Source organism: Canis aureus, chromosome 28 (genome assembly GCF_053574225.1).
Source record: "Canis aureus isolate CA01 chromosome 28, VMU_Caureus_v.1.0, whole genome shotgun sequence".
NCBI classification, from domain to species: Eukaryota; Metazoa; Chordata; class Mammalia; order Carnivora; family Canidae; genus Canis; species Canis aureus.
The window spans coordinates 28,961,714-28,984,568 of NC_135638.1; the positions used below are offsets into that span (position 1 = coordinate 28,961,714).

Below are 22,855 nucleotides of genomic sequence, written 5' to 3' on the forward strand. Positions count from 1 at the left end.
CTACAGAGGGACAAAACCCAGGAAATAGGAGCCATAGTTCCCCTATTTTAACCTGTCCAGGGCCCCACCACTGGGATTAAAAAACTGCAATCATTCCTTCTGTCAAAGTTTCAATTGTCTGTGTTAAATTTCCAGAAGAGAACTCTTTTGGCCACATACTTGCCCAGGAAAGAGAGGCTCTAGTTTCTTTAGCTTGTGTAGTGGGTAGTGAATCACCTTCCCAACAGGACCATATATAATGGCAGAGGTCCATTTCCAAAAAAATCTAGGACTAACTCGTGGCCAACCAAAACAGCACACATTTTCATAATAGTATATATAGATCCAGGAATCCCAAGGCAAATTCCTGCCTCCTCAGATAGACATAGAATGCCAAAGGAGTTAACAGCACGGTAACTTCTTTGTGTTTTGTGTCAGAAGTCTAAAGCATTGGGTCTAATAATATATATCTCAAGGATAAAATGCCAACATTCTTCAAGGCAAAAAATTAAATAGAAGCAATTCCTTAGAGGAAATGTCTATTGGTTAGATGTTCTTTCTACTACAGATAGAAGAAAATGCCTGTTGTTCTGCCATTTAAAGAGACTGAGTCTTGAAAATTACACACACATAATATGGAATAGCTCTCCTTAAAGGAAAGGGCTGACTTCTTTAATCCTTGAGCAAGAAATGGGGTAGAATTATTTTGCAAGTCTTCACTCTCTGTTTCTCTTTAGTAAAGATTATTTATTTTTTAGTGTATAGTGCAGAACCTGACTTTAATTGTGTTGCTTTTGCTAGTTTGAATTATTTAAGGCTAGCAAAACAAACAAACAAACAAACAAACAGATTTGATTCGTAGACTGGACGAAAAGCACTGGGAGTTTGCTTCCATTAGAGCTGAGTAGCACAAAACTAGTGGTAAGACGAGGAGAAGAAAATATATCATTGTTTTTTATCAAGTGATTCTCCAGTAGCTGATTTTCTTAACATGCAGGAAAACATACAGAGGGAGAGGCAATTACATTTTCCTTGAGTGCAGCTGCTTGTAAATGTAATGCACTAATGCAATACCTAAATACTCAAATGAGTTTCTGATAGTTCTATCCATCACAATACAACTCTCACCATGTCACCAAAGCATAGCCATTCTATTGAGCCAAAGGGAAGAGAAGGTGAATAGATTGTTAAGCCACTTATGTTGTTGGTCCATAACTTTGTAATGTATGCCTTTTGCTCTCCTTTTTCTTTTGCGGTATAGTCATAATTGCACATGCCAGCATGATTATATACTATGTGCAACTACATTTGATGAGATGCATTTCCTTAAAATGGAAGAAAAAATGAATTTAGAAAATGTTTCATTTCAGTCCTCTTGGAAGCAGATCTTAAGACAAAGCTAAGAGTGGAAGAGGTTTGTTAAGGGTTAATGTCTAAAAAATAAAAAAAGGAGGAAGCAGAATTGAGCAGGGAAAGCCTTCAGACTGAAATGCAGATCTCATAAAAATTTGAGCCAATTGAACAAGAGAGATCTAAAGCAAGGGTTGGCCCCTGCAGATCTACATTAGGCAGAAATGACCAAAGCTAGCACCCCAGTCATGCTCAGTCATTACAGGGAACTGCTTGGGTGAGTAAGACCTTCATAAAGATGAAGCAAACCTTGCAGAACACTGTCAGCTTACAGTATCACTGCAGATAAACAGGCAGTGCTTTCTTAAGGGAATTCAGAACGTTAGGCCTTCCTAATTGTCATAGAACGGGAAATGGTTCCTCTAGAATTAGATACTGGTTTAGTCCCAGAGTAAGTGTCATATACTGACTTTGTCATTTTTATGACTGCTATCAAGGAGCCCAGTCCTAAATTTGCAGGCAGAGGAAGTAAAAATGTAAACCATTAATCATATCAACCATTCTATTGAAGGAAAGTACTGATGATTTACTGTAAACCAATTAAAAATTAACAAAACATTGTCTTCTTTAGGTTGCCATAATAGAATATTGTAGACTGTGAGCCTTTAACAACAAACGTTTATTTCTCAGGATTCTAGAGGCTGGAAAATACAAAATCAAGATGCCAGAAGATCCTATGTGTGGTGAGGACACTCTTCCTGGTTTGTAGTGGGAGGTCTTATTATATCCTTCCATGGGCAAGGGGAGAGAGACATCATCTCTCTCCAGTCTCTTCCTGTAAGTGCACCACTCCTAGCATGAGGGCTCCTCTCATCATGACCTCATCACCTCCTAAAGACCCCATCTCCAAATACCATCACACTGGGGATTTAGGCTTCAACATATGGATTGTGGGGACAACACAGTCAGCCCACAGCAAAAATATTTTGAAAATCAAGAAATTACAGATAAATAGAAAAATTTAAATATGTATATTAACAATCTCTCCTTTCCTCACCCTTCCTTTCACTGGCTTATTTTTAAGTAAATTGCTTAAGTTTATCAATAGTCAGCATCGCCTGATACGGACTTAGTCATTTCTGCTCCAGATATGTTATTAAAAATTAGTAGACTAACATGTGGACTCTTGGATAAACAATATAGTTATTTAACATATCATCTAGAAAGACAACATGCATGGTGCAATGGAAATAACTCTGTGAGGAAGTGAGAAGACTTCAGTTCAGGCCTTGAATTCTCCTCTGACAGTTAATATCTATGTCCTACATTTCAAAAAACCATTTACTTCCTATTGATGATTTCGTTGTGGATTTTATCTTATCAGAATTAGAGGAGATGACACCAAAAATTTTCAAAAGTCTTTAGAGATACAAAGCAAAGTCCACATTTTCTTGGAATTTGTGCTCTAGTGGAGGAGAGAAACACAGAGAAAATACAACTACAATTTGTGATAGACAGTGCTGTGAAGAAAGATGAAGCACATGATAGAAAGAGAATGCCTGTACGATTGTATATGTGTATGTGAGGGTGAAGGCTTGGATTGTGGTGGTTCAGGTCACCCTCTAATGGAGAAGATGCTGGGGCAGAAATCTAGATTACATGTAAGGGAAAGCCAAACATAACGGCAAGGGTAAAACTCTAGGGCATGAATGAGCTAAGCTTTTTGGAAGAATCTTGTAAAGTGTGGATAGATTTTCTGAAAGAGGCTGGTTACAGAAGTGAGGTGGGTAAGAAAAGGCAGATCTTGCAGGAAGTAAAGCCCAAGCAAAGAATTTGAGGTTCATTCTAAGCCTGAAGGTAAGTCTGCAATGTTTTTAGGCAGGATGACCTGATATGAAGTATCTTTTAGAAAGATGACTCTGGCTGCTGCAGAGAAAGCACCTGATGAGAAAGGAGAAAGGAAGCCAGAAGCCAGGCATTAATTAGCCTGGGTGAGCAATGAGGGTGATTTAGACAGAAAAGGTGGTAATTGGTCTGTTTCACAGTACATTTTGAAGGTAGAATTGTCTGGAATTGCTGGTGGACTGGATGTAGGGTGTGAGGGTAAGAGAGCGATCAAGAATGACTTCTAACCTGAGCCATTGCCTAAATAGGAGCTCAAATCTGTTATCAAGCATTTGGTAAAAAATCAGGAGTGCTTGCCTTCTGTGGGCTCAGCCTAATTTTTGGTTTCATTAACATGAGCAGTGAGCGGAGATTTCAGTTTGGGGAAGAGGGTATGCTGTCCTTCATTTTTCACTCATTACTTTATTCTCTACTCACTACCACCCTAGGAGTTGACTCTTACATGAATTGAAATTTTTATGTATCTTGATTGGTCCTCTTTTGGGGAGGTAGAAGAGGGGCAGAATTTAGACCATAATTGGGCATCTGCATTAGAGGAGGGGCTTTCTAATCTCTGCAATCCCGCTTAGGATAGAAATGATTGGCAATGATGATACCCAATCAAATCCTCATTGTGCAGGTTAAAAAAGTAAATCCTTTTCTGCATTTTGTAATAATAAGAAAGCAAAAGCTGGCACAATTTTCAGATAAGGGTTTTCTCATAAAAGTTTGGCAGCATCATTATGTTCTATTTGACATAAGGTAAAGACAGACAGAAATAGTAGCAGGACTTCCTTCAGAACCATAATGTAGACAGGGAGACAATTAGTTTTTTTCTGGCCTGAAGCTTGAAGAACTTAGAAGATCTTCTTCAAGGTAAGAAACAAACAATTATAGATATGAAAATCAGAATGAGATTACTTATATGAGAAAAAAGCCTGCAAAAAGATAACTATTTAAAACTAATAAAGTCATAGACACCACATAATACACACATTAATAGCATAATATTTTTAGTTATTGCCTGACATTGTTCTGTAATAATTTTCCCTACTTTCGGTTGTATATACTTTGATCGCATTGACACAAAACAAAAATTACATCATTTTTAAATAGAGAGTAAAGATAGTTCTGTTTCACTCTGGCATGATTGATGAAACTTTAAAAAAAATTTATAGTTGGGATGCCATAAAAATATGTCTTCTTCCACAGATGTATTCACTGATGGGAGAATTACACCCTACAAAGACAGAATTCTGATTAATTCTATTTTGCATAATTTTTATTTAAAAAATCCCTTGTTTTAATGATTGAAACCTTTTTGAAAGGCCAGTTTTGGACTCTCTATACTTCAAATGTTATTCGTCCCCTGTACTCATAGACATTTAGTGTGAGGCACAGACAGCCTTGCATCATGGCATAGGCCTGGTCCTACCCCTTTGTGTTAGGATCCGGGGAAAGAAGGCACAGTAGGCTGTCAGTTTTCTTGGAAGCCCTTCCCACACTGGGAAGGCTACACTAAGAATTATCTATGAAACTCCTAACTTGTTTAACTAGTTAACTTCATTAAACTAAAACCAAATATATTCTCCACTTAATTTCTCTGTAACCAAATGACCAAAACACCCATGGCCACTCCAATGCCATCCTGTCACCAGGAATGTGACAAAATTGGAAAAGAGTGATGGTCTTAAGCAGTTGGAGCAAATTACTTTGGCAAATTTTGCTAAAACGTATGTGAACACAGTACCAGGACCCCTTGCAGCACCTTGGAAGGGATCTGTGCAAGGGGGGGCCCAGGAACTTGAGCTTCATTTTGTCTGTGACAAATACTCTTTTGTTCAAGAGTCACAGTTTGGCATGTTCTTTGTTGTAATTTGATGAGAGAGAAGAAAGTCATAACTAGATAAGTGGTAACCTAAAAAGGAGTTTCAGGCTTACAGAAGGGAAATTTGTTCAAGAATCTCTTGAGCACATTTAGGGGCACCTGGGTGGCTCAGTCAGTTCAGCATCTGCCTTCGGCTCAGGTCATGATCTCAGGGTCCTGGGATCAAGTCCCATGTTGGGCTCTCTGCTTAGCGCAGTTTGCTTCTCCCTCTGCCCCTCCCCCATTTGTGTTCTGTCTGTCTCTCCCTCAAATAAATAAATAAAATCATTGAAAAAGAATTTCTTGAGTACATTGAAGAGGAACAAGTGGAAAATAAAAGATCTTTTTTTCTGGTATGTTTTACTCTAGTGCCTCTCAAACTCACATATGCATGTAAATTCTGAAGCTCTTGTTAGAATGCAGACCTTGACTGAACCAATCTGGGTCAGCATCTCAAATTCTGCATTTCTAACAACTTCCTAGCTGTTTGTAGTGCTGGTCTTGGGATCACATTTGAGTCACAAGATTGTAGCAGTAGTTCAAGTGGTGATTTCAAGGTCTCCAAAATTAAAGAGGAGACTTGGGGTTTAGAAGGAGATTTGGGGTGTTCTCAGCATGAGATCACATAAGTAATAAAGGTAATCAGAGACAAGAGAAAAGCCTGAACTTCTGGGCACAATGACATTTACAGCAGCCTTTCTTGACTGGAATTCCTCACCTCAACCAGAGAACACAGAGAATGATTTCAGTGGCTGTTTAACCTATCCAAAGGGTGGCACCTAACTAACCCATTCTAGATGCATAAGGGAGAGGTAAGGTCAGTGGATGTTGTTGGCCATCAGGGATTTATCTCTGGGAACTCTGGCTGAGAAAGACTGAATTAAAATAAAGGAAAAGAAGAAACAATTCATCAAACAATTGACTGAGATTGGCAAGGAAGTCCAAGTAATTTCAGGAGTTTAGGGCTTCATCAAATTTAATATGAAAACTGTATGGAACATGAGGAAGTGCTCAACTATATGAAGAGTTATTAAGAGCTCAAATAAAATAAGGATAGATTATTGATTATCATCCTCTCCTTCCACAAGACAGGTTGTGTTGATTTTGGCAAGAACAGCTTCAGAGAGCAGGAGATAGAAGATTTGATGTGAGTGGGTTCAGGAAAGAATAGAGTGCAATGAAGGTTAAATGGTGAATACAAGCACTGTTCTTTATCGAGTGGTGAAATGGGCTGTAGCTGGACTTCACAGGAAGGGGTTGGGTAGATTTTTTTTTATTAAGAGATGGGAGTTATTACAGCCTTTTTTGGTATGCTAATCAAAATATTCTAGTAGAGAACTGAAGTGAGAAGTGACAATCTTAGTAGTAAAGCTTCTATTAGGATCAAGGAGCTAGGATCCACCAGGAGGAGGAGGAATTGACTTTATAGAAAAGCATGGAACATGTAACAGGATGGGAGGCAGAATGTAAGGATCAAGTTTAGGCCCCAGATATATGAAGAGACATAGTGAAAATATCAGCAGAAGACAGATCTCTTCACCAAGACCCAAATGTTCCATTCTGCGGTACTTGTTAGGGCCATGTATGCAGCTCCATGCTACTACAAATGTTGTAGTGTTCCAATTCATTCATTTAGCAAAATCTCACAGAGGACTGACTATCTGGGTATCAAATACTGTTGTTTCCTACGGTTGGCTGAATTCTTCTGCAGAACCTTTTTTTTCCCTCTCCTCCATTAATGTCTCATCAAACTCAAGAGTCTTTTTGTGAGTTTATTGGAAAAAAAAGTAGGTAGATAATAAGATGCTTAAGATATGGGAGCCCAAGTTCTGGTATCACTGAAGTAAATCCTTCCCTGTGTGAGTGGATAAGCCTAGAATCGTCAGGAGTGTATGTAAATGGGTATTGGGCGGCAGTCCTAGGTGCCATAATCTCCACCTGTCCCAGCACCTCCGAAACACTCTGGTTAGGAAAGTCCTGGACACCCTTCACTCTTCCTTCAGCTGCTTGCTAAATTCTCTTCTTCCTTCCCATACTGTCAACCAAAGTTTACTGATGTCTCTTGCACCTGACCCCTCGTTGTCATTTCTATGTCAACCTCTGCATCTAACCCCTTCAGAATTTACCACCTGAATTTCTGTGATAGTCAGCTAATTGATCTCTCTGCTGCTTCAAACAACTCCTTACTCTGTCTCCTAAATCACAGGCCAGACTCACCATTCCCCTTCTCATAACTGCCAGTTAAAGAAAGCCTGAACTGAATGGGACATTTGGAGCCTCTGGATCTGACATTTTCAACTTCATTCCTTCTTCCATCCATCAAATCACCCTCTGCTTGAACCACAAAGGGCTACTTGTCCTTCATGACCTTTCTTATGCCTTCTTCACATCTTTTATTCTGGTTTTTGAGTCTGAAATAGAACACTTACCTTGGCCTTCAAATTATTGCAAGGACTCATAAAAAATTCTACTTTCTTGGCAAAGCCTTCTGAAATATATCAAGTCATAATGCATTAGTCTTTTTCTACATCCCCATGTAAGCTGACTTGTACAGCTACTGCAGCACTTAACTCATGTCCTGTGTGGAAGATAGATGCTTTTTTATGTATATTTCTTCTACTCAATGATCAATTCATTACAGAGAGGGACAGTATTTACTCATCATTGAACTGTCTCCCAAATACATTCACACATCTCTCAAAATGCTATGTACACAGTAGGTGTTCAAAGAATTGTGCATGGATATATCAACCAACTAATCTATTATTTCATAAAAAGTGAAATTAAAAAAAAAACACCAAATCTTGGGCCATTCACCAGGTTGTCAGTGCTACAAGGGCAGAACCTTTTATTAACTTTTTTTCTCCCAGCACAAAGAACAAAACTCAATGAAAATTTGTTGTATGAATAATTCAAAAGATCCTAAGGATCAATGAAGAGTAGGCCTTTCTGATGGTTAAGGGTAAAGGATGACTCCAGTCAGAGAAGTAGTAAAACAAGAATAACTTCCAAACACAAGGGGCAAACAATAGAATATGAAGGGATGTTCGAGAAAAATACACGTTCAAAATAACCCGAGAAAGATGCTGTGGACATCAGGCCTGGGCAGGAGGGGGTTACAGGCATGATGAGAATGTTGATAGCAAATCAACATTGAAATGCTTTTGTTCATAATCTCAGACTGTCTGGAGAGACTGCCGGGCAAGACTATGATTTGTAGTAACCACAGGAAGTAAAAGTGGCAGCTCAGTGCACCTGGGCAGGAAGGGGGCTGGGTTAGTGCTCCTCAGCCAGCCTGGGCTCTTCTATAGAACAGAAGAGACCAGAAATGACTGCTTCCTGTGGAGTAAGAGATGGCCATAAGATTTGAGAGCCATAGTGGGTCTCATATTGGCACGGGCTAAGTGACCCCAAATCCAAGAGCTGATGGATGGGCCTCTCAGGATGCATAATGACCTTGGCTAGAAAGAGGCCTGCTCAGCAGCAGGATACTTGGCTCCCAGGAGCATGGCCTGACTGAGTGAACACACTGGGAGATACACCAGCTAAGGCCTGAGCAGAAACACAGGCAGACTCTATAGTTAAGACTGGATCCACCTCGACTGGACAGAGATCTGCCCGAGGACAGCCAGGACCAAGAAGCTGATGCAGGGGGACCAGCCCAAGACCTCATGTGAGGCCAGGACCCCTCTCTCCCTCCCAGCATTGGGAGGACAGGAAGCTGTCACTTTTGGGAAGCCAGCCACCATGTGGGGAAGGTGCAGGGGAGAATGGGGGGGAGCAGGTCTGTTAGGAGTGAGCCACCCCATGGACTGTTCACCTGACAGACATGATCTAGACTGAGACTCTCCAGGGCCATTCATCTCCACCATCCCCATGTTCTTGGCCCAGCCCTGGGAAGCAGAGGCTGGTAAACAGGAGGAGTAGGTTGGCCAGAGAAAAGAAAAAGGTGCCATTTTATGTGTTTTTAGGAATCTAGTGTGTTAATTTGTGACCTGTCAACTTGGAGGTCCAGGGGCTCTGAGAAGGGGGGCTTCAGTCAGAAACCAAGTGGTGGCCTGTGGCTCAGGCAGGAAAGGGCATCGTGGTCCCCAGTGTTCCTGGTGGGCCCAGGAGAGTGGAGCCTGAGCAGAGAGGGCTGGGGACACAGAGGACAGCCGAAGGGCCAGACCAGAGCGTGAGCCTGCTGACCCAGGGAGCACAGCTACGGGGCCTGGAGGAGGCTATAGGGGCTTGGAATCTGCATTCTACTAACTGAATAATGGAAGTGTGTTTGTGTCGGGAGTCTCCATCTGGAGCACCAGCTCTCCTAGATTGCCTGCGCTGAGTATCTGGAGATGCCCTAGGAGGGTGTTGAAAATAGTTTGTACACGTCAACCCATGCTATTCTCAAGTGTTCCGTGAGGATGTTCCTTTGGCAGAGGGAGGTGGGTAGAGGCCACAGGACGAGGGAGAAGACAGTGCCCTGATGCCCAGAGGGACCCAGTGGACAGCTCCCCGCCCAAGTTGACTGACCAGCTGCTCTCACTCTGTCAGTCACCCTTCTTCTTCCTTTGGCAAGTGACGTGTACACAGATGATATGGAGGACAAATTTCAAGAGATGGTTATGCACAGTGTTGGGATGACTATTTACTATTGTCCACAGCATGCCCATATCCAGAACAGGGTTAAGACATTGAATTTCTATCTGTGACAAATTTCTTTTCTTTGTGAATCAAGAATGGCTGATCACATTTTGTTGTCTTGGGCTATCTGATCTACTTTTAATCATTTCACTTGCAGCTTTAGTATCATAGTTGCTTGATGCATTAAAGCTGCCATAATGTCATTTAGTGGGGTCCTTCAGGTAGTTAGCTCTACTAATGTCCGGACCAAGCATAACTGAGGTCTTTAGTTTTCTTAGAAAGGAAAAAAGAAAACAAAACCCAAGTTCTAATTTTTAAATGTATAATTCACATGTGGCTACTTCCTCACTATCTATATAGTTAATTATAGATTATAAAACTAATTATGTGTTCTGTAGTGTTTTCTTCCAAATTGAATCCCAAGATCCTACATTAATCTTCGCTACATATCTGTGAGGTGTGGCCATAAGATCGATTATCTTCCTTTAACAGAAAGAAGAGAAGGGAAGTGGTTTGCCCAAGGTCACTTGTGAAATCAGTGCTGGGACCTGGCATAAAGCCCAGGTCCCATGATTCTTGCTCCTGTGCTCCATCCAGGAAACCCTGCTGCCCCCAAACCCTGACACCTCCTCCGGACTAGCTCCAGTTCAGCTAAGCAGACAGACGTCATCCAAAGCATCTGGCTAGCTAGAGAGTGTGCAGGCCAAAGCATGGCTAAACCTATTCTGACCCTTAGACCAGAAAACAGCACAGACTAACTAGATCACAGAATGACAAGTAGTTTGCTATCTCCATCCAGTCCTACAGAACATGCTGGAGAACCTCAGTCTCCTAAACCCTTTGTCATCACAACACAGCAAAAGCAGAGGTGCAATGTACCAGACAGTCACATTAATCCATTAAAAAATCAAGAATTTAATACACGCAGGCCCCTAAGGTATTTCTCATGTCTCAACCATTTAACCCTTCCAAAGCATCGAAAGGTACACATAATTATCCTGACACATGGCTGGTAAGTGCCAGAGTCAGGATCTGAACTCAAGTCTCATGGAGTCCTCCACTCTTAGAGCAGAAGCAGCATGACAGTGGGTCCTTATGGATGGGGTCAGTGCTGCTCATGGGGATGGGAGAGACAAACTCGAGTAAGTCTCTCAGAAATCGGCTCACCAGGGACCAGAAGATGGAGTGGAATGTGTCTGTCATGTTTCCTCTTGGCTGTGGTGCTAATTTAACTTTGATCTTGGCATAGTCAAGCCTAGTGTCAAAGCGATTCCATGGAGATACAAATGGTTTCTGCCTGGATGGACACGATGGACACTTGGAGGGTGGAAAATGAAGAATTCCATGTGGAAGAGGGGCTACAGGGATATGCCTTCCAAGTGGGTTGGGCCCCTCACTTTTTAATCACTTTTTTCTTCTCATCACTGCTCTATTCTAAGAGCCTTGAATAACCCCTGCATTTCAGATATACACTCCAGTGTAAATATGCAGAACATTCTGACACTTAAAAATATGTCCGTAGCAAAGTAGGACAGGTTAGAATTACAGTGTAGCCTGCAGGCATAAGGGAGAGAAATGAGTAGGTAATACTTCACTTCCTGAAGTTGCAAGGAATAGTTTACCAGCCAATTGCTGCAGAGGGAGGATAAAATTACTATCCAGATCAACAAATGCATAGACTAGAAAACAAATAAATTATTTCAACACTCTTTCAAAAACCCATGTTTTATCGATGATAAATCACTGAGTGGAAGGGAAGTTATGAATACTATACTTATTTTAAAGACTCTGTATCTTCATGGTGTGATATATTCATTTATTCAAAAGTGCACCATCAAATTATCTGAATGGGTAAACCTCATTTACATATAATATGCCAAGCAGTGATAAATTAGAACTGTGAACATCCACTGCCTCAGTTCCCTGATGATAAACTCAACTAATTTCTTCCCAGGTAAAGCAAACAAATAAACAAAACAACTGTTTCTAAAGTTTACTGAAGAAGCTTGTATTACATGCTCATGACTGAATTCAATTTTCCCAAAGGATGGTGTGTTAATGTTTATGATGCTCAGCTCACAACTATCACAGGGCTGGGGATCTGAGAAGCATCCTTTTACACACAGAAGATAGAGAGATTGTCACAAGTTGACCCCCAAGCCAATGCCATGGAAGAGGATCTTTATAGTATGATTTCATGATTCTGTAAGAAGACACTCTTGAAATGTACACAGAGCACATTCAAATTTAATTCCAAAGCCAAACAGAAGTGCTTGGGATTATTCATGCCTTGGCTGTCCTTCATTAATGCAAATAATTAAAAGAGGACTGTAAACAGAGAGGCACATGGGTTGCTGAGATAAACCAAGAGATCTGTATTAGCTTCAGTCATTCTGATCTCTTTTGTCCTTTTGGTTATTTGGATATTTACAGAATGTTCTCCATTTATTCCAATGGATGCCTGCTGAGGGATAGGGTAAGATTGCTTTATCCCCCTTCCTAAAATGAGGAACCGCAAACTCTGAGATATGGACTTGGTCAAGGTCACCCTAGAATGCGCAGAAAACTGAATCGACGTTATGCTTCTGTTTCTTCAAGCAGGGCTCTTCCTCCTGTAGTACAGACATGGAATATTGTATAGCACGCACACGCAGTTGGCACCATTCGCTCATTCAGCAAGTACATACTGAGAGCTCATTGTGTGTGTGGATAGACATTTTTGGCACTGCAGATAGAATGATGAAAAGCATAAAGATCTTGCAACATGGAAACCATTAAGGTCTTTTCTTTTTCTTCTTTCAGCCTTCTAATAGGAGCAATGAACAATTAGGGGATGGGCTTTGAACACAAAAGATGAGAAAGAGAGGATTTACTTATGTGTGAGAGTTCTGGTTTCCTGTTACTGAGAACTGGCTGTGGGCACACAGCGGGATATGCTTCACTTCTTATATAATGCATATGTAAAATGAATCCAAATAAATATAATTAAATGTAGGATATTGACCAACCGGTCTGTTAAAGGGAATGTCATTCAGTACATGTAATAGTATATTATTTCAGTTGCTAAAATGGATTCTGACATCTTAAGAGGTTTCATTATATACCTATGAAATATTTACAAAACTGTTCTGGGCAGCTGATAAATAATAGCAACTTCAGACATGCTTAGATGGCTATTTTGGAAGGCAGCATTCCCTATATAAGCAGCCTTTTTAAACAGTATGAAAACTGAAGATGTGATTTCTAGCCTGAAGAAAATAGCCAAAACAATGAAAGTGATAGCTTTTATTTTTATTTTATTTATTTATTTCACATAAAAAGTTTATTTAAAACAAAAACAGGCATATGTTGAAGGGCTTTATTTTGCACTTCTTTCATTATCTGGAGGTGGGATATATTTGGGGATTTATTGGCCATTTACTTTATCCCAAAATGTGCAAGTTCTTTGCTCTGTAAACGGGGGTCTGAGTGTTCTTATTCTTGTTTTTGATTGCCTGTTGTTCTTGCTGAATCATTTTCTTTCTTCTTTCTGATAGCTGTTATATACTGAAATGGCCCATTCTAATGCTTGGGTTTAGAAAACACAAATACTCTCTTATTTAAAAAGGATTCATTTACACAAATGGATTTTTAACGAAATTCAGTTCTTTTGGTAACATGTTCATTTACTGGTCTCTTCCCCTGTCTTTTCTTATTTGTAGGTTTCTTTATCTGCCTGGAAGAGTCTTAGCTGGAGGCAATCTCAGAAATACAGAACACTGTTACAGGCTTCTCTTTAAAATAAGGGAAAAAATGGTAGGGGCCACGGTTACCAAAGAGCTGTTAGGAAAAGTGAGAACTATATATTTAGTTGGGGGATTTAAAGGAATGGTTGGAATTAGACATTTTAGAGTAACCACGAAAAATGAGAAACAGTTATTCCAATTCACAAATTCAAAGCCTAAAATAACTTATGCTTTGGGGAAGCATGATTTTTAAATACAAATACAGGTTACAAAGTGTTTTGTAATCTAATTTGTGAGCTCTAATTTATGAGGCTGGTTGCCGCAAGCCACACAAGAACCCCCAACATAGGTTTTTATAATTCTATCCACTTCACTTTGTTTCATTAGTTTGCTAAATGTTTCCTGATGTATAAAATAATAGCTGCTGAAAATCTGCAAGCCACAAAAATATTCTGAAGCTTAAAAATCTATGCCAATTTTCTGGGGTGAGATCTAAACAGGTTGCTGAATCAGATTTTCTAAATTGGAAAATAGGGAGCCTAATGGGGAATCAATGGTAGCAGTGGTTCAGAATGGTAGCAAACTCAGCTCCAGACAGGGGCTGCTGCTTCTCCTGACAGCAAGGCCACTGCTCAGGGCAGACGGCCTGTCACCTCTTCTCTCAGCTGCCACATGCTTTCTGAGATCCACCTCCTGGAGCCATCCCTCTGGGCTCTCTGGGAAACAGGGCTATGAAAGTTGGCCAGGGTGGATGATTTTTGTTTGATTTTATTTGCAGATTCAAAGGAAATGGAGCATATTTTATTTCCGACACAGTTTTTCCAAGAAAGCAATTATTTCAATGTTCCTAACTTCTCATGCCCAATATTTCCTCATGATTTGCCACAAGTTTACATCTCTCCCTCGACTCACTTTATATACTCTTTGTGATGGATTTCTTTCTTTCTTTCTTCTTCTTCTTCTTCTTCTTCTTCTTCTTCTTCTTCTTCTTCTTTCTTCTTTCTTTTTTAAAGATTTCATTCATTTATCCATGAGAGTCACAGAGAGAGGCAGAGACATAGGCAGAGGGAGAAGCAGGTTCCCTGCAAAGAGCTGATGTGGGACTCCATCGTGGACCCCGGGGATCATGCCCTGAGCCTAAGGTAGATGCTCAACCACTGAGCCACCCAGGCATCCCAATTATGTCCATTATTAACAGGTGCTTTATTTCTGCTATTAAGTTTTTAATTTCCAAGAATATTGCCTTCTGCAATATTTTAAGCATTCTGTTCTTGTTCTGGTGTTGTAAAATCTTTTTTTCATTTCTCTTAGAATGTTAGCGATTCTAAAGAGTCATTAGAAAGGTTTCTCTTCCCTTTGTTTACTTTTTTGTTTTTTGTTTGTTTTTGAGGGGGGCACAGTTTTTGTTTTTCTAAGTGTTTTATTTCTGCTTTGTTTTGGTCACTTCCTTCATTTCAAAGACTTTCTTTAGGTATCTGTAATCCCATGGATGTCTGATCATGATTAAGAGTGAGAGATCAAAACAATGATTAGAACCATTGAGGGCATTAAGGAGCCCTTGTCAATTTGGAGCTTTTCTGAAGGGTGATTTGGTTTGTATGTGTTCCCAACCTGGACATCATAGCAATTCTCATAAAAGAATGCTGATCATATAGGTAACAGATCAAACTCTATCCTACTCCACTGGAAGAGCAGGGCTGGTGCAGCCCTCTAGTTCTAGCCAACCATACATTCCCCAGATTTAGTGCAGTCTCTTCTTTTGTAAGACCTGCTTTGAAGCCGTCCTGCCCCTAAATCCCAGACAGAAGTAATTGCATCCTCCTCAGTGCTTTCAAGATACCTTGCATATTTCTTTATTTTAGAATCTATCAGGTTGTCATAACTTGCTTATGTATCCCCTTAATTCTTATTTCCTTGAAGTAAATAGCTAGGTCTTTTTCAACTTTTAACCCCACACCTGGATTAGTACTTACTACGAACTGAATTGTTTCTTTTCCCAAAATTCATATGTTAAAGCCTTATCACTCAATGTGAGAGTATTTTGAGATGGGGCTTTTGGGAGACAATTAGGATTAGATGAGTCATGAGATTGAGGTCTCATGATGAGGTTAGTATTCTGACACAAATAGACACTGGAGAGCTTGCTGTCTCTCTGTCACATGAGAGCACAGCACGGAAGCTGTCTGTAAGCCAGAAAGGGGGCTTTCCTCAGAACCCAAACATGCTGGCACCCTGATCTTAGACTTCCAAGCCTCCAGAATTGTGACAATATAAATTTCTGTTCTTTAACATACCCACTACATGGTATTTATTTATGGCATCCTGAGCCAACTAACATGGCACCTAACACATAAAAGAATCCCATAACAATACTGAATAAACCAAAATGGGACTCTTTCCTGGATACAAATTCATAATGGCAACAGAGAATGTGGTTTAATGTGCCAAAAAGAGTATCATCACATTCCTCCTTTCCTGGATTCTATTTCTTTTAGCATCTCTTATAAATGAACAGCTCAGAGCATTGTTTCAGTGTCAGACCCAAGTCTTGACCTAACTCTAACACTTACTAGTGTAGGGCCATAAGTAAATTCATAAGTTACCCATGGCTGTTTCCTTCTCTGTAAAAGGGAAAAAAATAAGTTTGTCTATATAAAACAGCTGTTCAGATAATTATTATTTTTATCTATTTATTCATGAAAGACACAGAGAAAGAGAGAGAGAGAGAGAGAAAGGCAAATAGACATAGGCAGAGGGAGAAGCAGGCTCCATGTAGGAAGCCCGACATGGAAGTCGATCCCGGGACTCCAGGATCACACCCTGGGCTGAAGGCGGTGCTAAACCGCTGAGCTATCCAGGCTGCCCAGTTGTTTAGATAATTAAACATACAGTGCTTGGAAGAGTTCTGGCAGAAATTATTTCCTAAAAAAAAAAAAAAAATGTAGTTGTGATAATCACCCACACTGTTATGCTGCCAGGATTCTCACCAGTGAAATCAGTGAATTGGCATATCTCAGATTTACTCCAAATGATCTGCCTCTTTAAGACCTCCTCAGAAACTTTTGCTAACTGTCTCAGTGAAAAGAATAGATATTTTTCATTCTTTGTTTTTGTTCTAACATTTTGAGAATGAGAAGCTTTTCTTACCCTTCTAGAAAATGGTATGTTTCCTTCTGAGAGCAAATGTTTGGTTTCACCAGTCTGGCAGTGCTTCAGCTAAGCAGCAGGATGGCTAGATAGTTTAAAGAGAGGCTCTGGGTACTAAATTAACGGGTCTAAATTCTAACTTCTCTTAACTGGTCTAAATTCTAAGTTCTTTTAAAAGACTGCTTGGATGATTTCTTTAATATTGAAAGCCAAAAATTCTAGATGGATATAATTCCATATAAAGTATTGAATAACATTATTGAGCTTCCATGAAAATTGCCAACTAAGATTTCTCCACAACCTTCCACAAGGGAGACAATCATTTGCTAATGAGACTTAATGAGGTGAATATTACAGAGTTATGCAAATTGCTCCAATATGAGACTTGAAAATTGTTATTCCTCTTTGATTCCTTGGGTGTCTCTCTTTAACAATTCAACCATAAAGAGGTGATTTTTAAAAAGATGTGACACTTTTTTTTATCTTGCAAATATGAATACAAAATGTGTAAAAATTAAATTATAAATTATAGGTTGAAGACAAAAAGATTTATTAGTGTTATTCTAAAAAAAATCCATTTTCCCAGTAGGGAATAATCTTGCAATGCATTCTCCTTCCCTTTCAAAAAAGATGTTTTGCTTTTTTGCAGGTACTGGTGGGAAATCAGAATTATATTCAAGTGAAGGTTCTTTTAAAAATACACATCTTTTAGGCATTCTGAATCTTTAAAACAGTTTGAAAGGTTTAATTAAGAGCCTGTGAAAGATTAAAACAAAGAATTCCTGTTAAGACCAGATGGCTTCACTGGTAAATTTTACAAATATTCAAAAAAGAATTAATACCAGTCCTTTCTGAAAGTCTTCCAAAAAATAGAAGAGGAGGGAATGCTTCCAAACTCATGTTACAAGGCCAGCATTACTCAATACCAAAACCAGATAAAGACAGCAGAAGAAAAGAAAATGATAAGTCAAAATCCTTGACGAATGTGGATGTAAAAATTATTTAAAAATCTTAGCAAACCAAATTCAACAATACATTAAAAGGATCATACACTGAGATCAAGTGGGATTTAGTCCAGGGATGCAAGGATGGTTCAACATCTGCAAATCAATGTGATACCTCACATTAACAAAATGAAGGGTCAAAATCATATGGTCATCTCAATAGATGAAGAAAACATTTGATAAAATTTAACATCCATTTACAATAAAAAGCCTCAACAAACTGGGTATAGAGGGAATGTAACTCAATATGATAAAGGCCATATATGCTAAACTCACAGCTATTATCATATTCAATGATGAAAAGCTGGAAGCTTTTCCTTTAAGGTCAGGAACAGGACAGGGATGTATTACTTTCAGCACTTTTCTTCAAAATAATATTGGAACTGGAACAGGAAAAATAGAAAACCTGAACAGGCCAATAACCAGGGAGGAAATTGAAGCAGTCATCAAAAACCTCCCAAGACACAAAGGTCCAGGGCCAGATGGCTTCCCAGGGGAATTCTATCAAACGTTTAAAGAAGAAACCATACCTATTCTACTAAAGCTGTTTGGAAAGATAGAAAGAGATGGAGTACTTTCAAACTCGTTCTATGAGGCCAGCATCACCTTAATTCCAAAACCAGACAAAGACCCCACCAAAAAGGAGAATTATAGACCAATATCCCTGATGAACATGGATGCAAAAATTCTCAACAAGATACTGGCCAATAGGATCCAACAGTACATTAAGAAAATTATTCACCATGACCAAGTAGGATTTATCCCCGGGACAAAAGGCTGGTTCAACACTCGTAAAACAATCAATGTGATTCACCATATCAGCAAGAGAAAAACCAAGAACCATATGATCCTCTCATTAGATGCAGAGAAAGCATTTGACAAAATACAGCATCCATTCCTAATCAAAACTCTTCAGAGTGTAGGGATAAAGGGAACATTCCTCAACATCTTAAAAGCCATCTACGAAAAGCCCACAACAAATATAATTCTCAATGGGGAAGCACTGGGAACCTTCCCCTAAGATCAGGAACAAGACAGGGATGTCCACTCTCACCACTGCTATTCAACATAGTACTGGAAGTCCTAGCCTCAGCAATCAGACAACAAAACGACATTAAAGGCATTCGAATTGGCAAAGAAGAAGTCAAACTCTCCCTCTTCGCTGATGACATGATACTCTACATAGAAAACCCAAAAGCCTCCACCCCAAGATTGCTAGAACTCATACAGCAATTTGGCAGCGTGGCAGGATATGAAATCAATGCCCAGAAGTCAGTAGCATTTCTATACACTAACAATGAGACTGAAGAAAGAGAAATTAAGGAGTCAATCCCATTTACAATTGCACCCAAAAGCATAAGATACCTAGGAATAAACCTCACCAAAGAGGTAAAGGATCTATACCCTAAAAACTATAGAACACTTCTGAAAGAAATTGAGGAAGACACAAAGAGATGGAAAAATATTCCATGCTCATGGATTGGAAGAATTAATATTGTGAAAATGTCAATGCTACCCAGGGGAATTTACACGTTTAATGCAATCCCTATCAAAATACCATGGACTTTCTTCAGAGAGTTAGAACAAATTATTTTAAGATTTGTGTGGAATCAGAAAAGATCCTGAATTTTAGCCAGGGGAATTTTAAAAAAGAAAACCATAGCTGGGGGCATCACAATGCCAGATTTCAGGTTGGACTACAAAGCTGTGGTCATCAAGACAGTGCGGTACTGGCACAAAAACAGACACATAGATCAATGGAACAGAATAGAGAATCCAGAAGTGGACCCTGAACTTTATGGGCAACTAATATTCGATAAAGGAGGAAAGACTATCCACTGGAAGAAAGATAGACTCTTCAATAAATGGTGCTGGGAAAATTGGACATCCACATGCAGAAGAATGAAACTAGACCACTCTCTTTCACCATACACAAAGATAAACTCAAAATAGATGAAAGATCTAAATGTGAGACAAGATTCCATCAAAATCCCAGAGAAGAACACAGGCAACACCCTTTTTGAACTCGGCCACAGTAACTTCTTGCAAGATACATCCACGAAGTCAAAAGAAACAAAAGCAAAAATGAACTATTGGGACTTCATCAAGATAAGAAGCTTTTGCACAGCAAAGGATACAGTCAACAAAACTCAAAGACAACCTACAGAATGGGAGAAGATATTTGCAATGACGTATCAGATAAAGGGCTAATTTCCAAGATCTATAAAGAACTTATTAAACTCAACAGCAAGAAAGCAAACAATCCAATCATGAAATGGGCAAAAGACATGAACAGAAATCTCACAGAGGAAGACATAGACATGGCCAATAAGCACATGAGAAAATGCTCTGCATCACTTGCCATCAGGGAAATACAAATCAAAACCGCAATGAGATACCACCTCACACCAGTGAGAATGGGGCAAATTAACAAGGCAGGAAACCACAAATGTTGGAGAGGATGCGGAGAAAAGGGAACCCTCTTGCACTGTTGGTGGGAATGTGAACTGGTGCAGCCACTCTGGAAAACTGTGTGGAGGTTCCTCAAACAGTTAAAAATAGACCTGCCCTATGACCCAGCAATTGCACTGCTGGGGATTTACCCCAAAGATTCAGATGCAGTGAAACGCTGGGACACCTGCACCCCGATGTTTATAGCAGCAATGTCCACAATAGCCAAACTGTGGAAGGAGCCTCGGTGTCCATCGAAAGATGAATGGATAAAGATGTGGTTTATGTATACAATGGAATATTCCTCAGCCATTAGAAACGACAAATACTCACCATTTGCTTCAACGTGGATGGAACTGGAGGGTATTATGCTGAGTGAAATAAGTCAATCGGAGAAGGACAAACATTATATGTTCTCATTCATTTGGGGAATATAAATAATAGTGAAAAGGAATAGAGGGGAAGGGAGAAGAAATGCGTAGGAAATATCAGAAAGGGAAACAGAACATAAAGACTGCTAACTCTGGGAAACGAACTAGGGGTGGTAGAAAGGGAGGAGGGCAGGGGGAGGGGGTGAATGAGTGACGGGCACTGAGGGGGGCACTTGACGGGATGAGCACTGGGTGTTATTCTGTATTTTGGCAAATTGAACATCAATAAAAAATAAATTTATTATTAAAAAACATACAAAATAATATTGGAAGTCCTAGCCAGAGCATTAAAGCAAGAAAAATAAATAAATCATTCAAATTGAAAAGGAAAAAGTGAAACTGTCACTATTTTGAGGACGACATGATTTTATATACAGAAAAAAATTCAATCTGATTTAAAAATGAGTAGAGGACCTGAATAGACATTTTTCCAAAGGAGATGGCCAACAGATACATGAAAAGATGCTCAACATCACTGATGGTCATCAAAGAAATCCAAATCAAAACCCCAAAGGGTATTTGAATGGGTATTATCATTGTTATCAGAATGGGTATTATCATATTTATTAGAATGGGTATTATCTAAATGATAAGAAATGACGGTGTTGGTGAGAATATGAAAAAAAAAGGAAATCTTTGTGTATTGTTGTTGGGAACATGAATTGGTGGAGCAGCTATGGAAAGCAGTTTGGAGATTCTCAAAAAATTAAAAACAGAACTACCATATGATCCAGTAATTCCATTTAAGAGTATTTATCTGAAAAAAATGAAAATACTAATTCAAATAGATGTATGAATCATCATGTTCACTGCAGCATTATTTACAATGGCTAAAGATATGGAAACAATCAAAGTGCCCATTGATGTATGAATGCATAAAGCCGATATATATTGGAATAATTATTCAACCATAAAAGAGTGGAATCTTGCCATTTGTGGAGACATGGATGGACCTTGAGCGCATTATGCTAAGTGAAATAAGTCAGACAGAGAATGAAAAATACTCTATGATTTCACTTATATATGGAATCTAAAAAAACAAAAACCTAAATCCCCCACCCAAAAACAAAATCAAATCAAAACAAAACAAACAAAAAAGCTAAGCTCATAGATATAGAGAACAGATAAGTGGTCTCCAGAGGAAAAGGGTGATGGGGTGGGTGAAATGGGTGGAGGCGATTAGGAAGTACAAGCTTCCAGTTATAAAATAAATAGGTCATGGGCACATAATATACAGCATGGTAACAATAGTTAATAATACTGTATTGCATATTTGAAAGTTGCTAAGAGGCTAAATCTTAAAAGTTATTATAACAAAAAATGGTAACTATGTGTGGTGATGGATGGTAACTAGACTTACTGCAGTGATCATTTTGCAGTGTATACAAATATCAAATCATTATGCTATATACCTGAAACTAATATAATGTTATATGCCAATTAAACCTTAATTAAAAAAAGAGAACCTGAATCAAAGACATTAAAAAGGAACAAAAAACATTCCTCTTAGAAAAGCTTGTTGCAAGTGAAAGAGAATGAAGATTTTTCATGTAAAGAAAAAATTGTTTCAGCCAGTATAAAATCATGATGTATGATTTTTCTATAACATCCTCAATGGTGCTTATACAATCTTATATTTTCTGTATGTCTAAAAATATGTTAAAAAACATGTTGCATTGGGATTGACACTGGCTTCCATGAAATAATGAGAAGAATATGCAAAGCAATGGCAGGCATCTGAGCACAGCCTGTGGTCAATATCCACGATCATATTTTGGTTCTTAGTTGGTGATAATTGGAGGTGCAGAACTCAACATCAACATGCTATACATTGGTATAAAAGTAATTATGGAAAACATCTCTTCATTTAATTTGTCTTACCCATGAGGTGAGACCTACTGAAATACACCCCAACCTTGAAGAAATCATAATCAAGTCATGAAGAATAAGAGATAAAAAAACAGAAACACATTCAACTAATAGTAATAAAGGAAGACTATGTGTTCCAACAAACAAACAAACAAACAAACAAACAAACAAACATATAAGTGAAATTCTCCAATAGATATTTAGGAACATGGTCTTATACTGCATGATTTAACTGACACTAGGATATTTAAGTAACTTCTGGATTATTCACCTGGTAGTAGGGTAGATGATGATAGATGGAGCAAACCATGTGTGAGGCCCAAGATTAATTAGGGGGATGTTATTCTATCCTAAGTCAGAGGTAGTGAGCGTCTACATTTTGTAATACGTTTTGAACAGGAAAAAAGAGTGGATGAGAGACATGTTGTGAAGGAAAATTGAAGCTGCAGTGACAGATCTGTTTTGAGTCCATGGAAATATGAGAGTTGTGGTATAGTGAAGAGCTACACAGAATTTACATAA

The 22,855-nt window shown here is 39.0% G+C and overlaps 1 protein-coding gene across 3 annotated transcripts in view; it reads right to left on the reverse strand.

The window, feature by feature from the left end:
- NKAIN3 (sodium/potassium transporting ATPase interacting 3) overlaps nucleotides 1-22,855 on the reverse strand; it is a 617,017-nt gene that overhangs the window by 215,827 nt on the left and 378,335 nt on the right. The window lies entirely within an intron of this gene.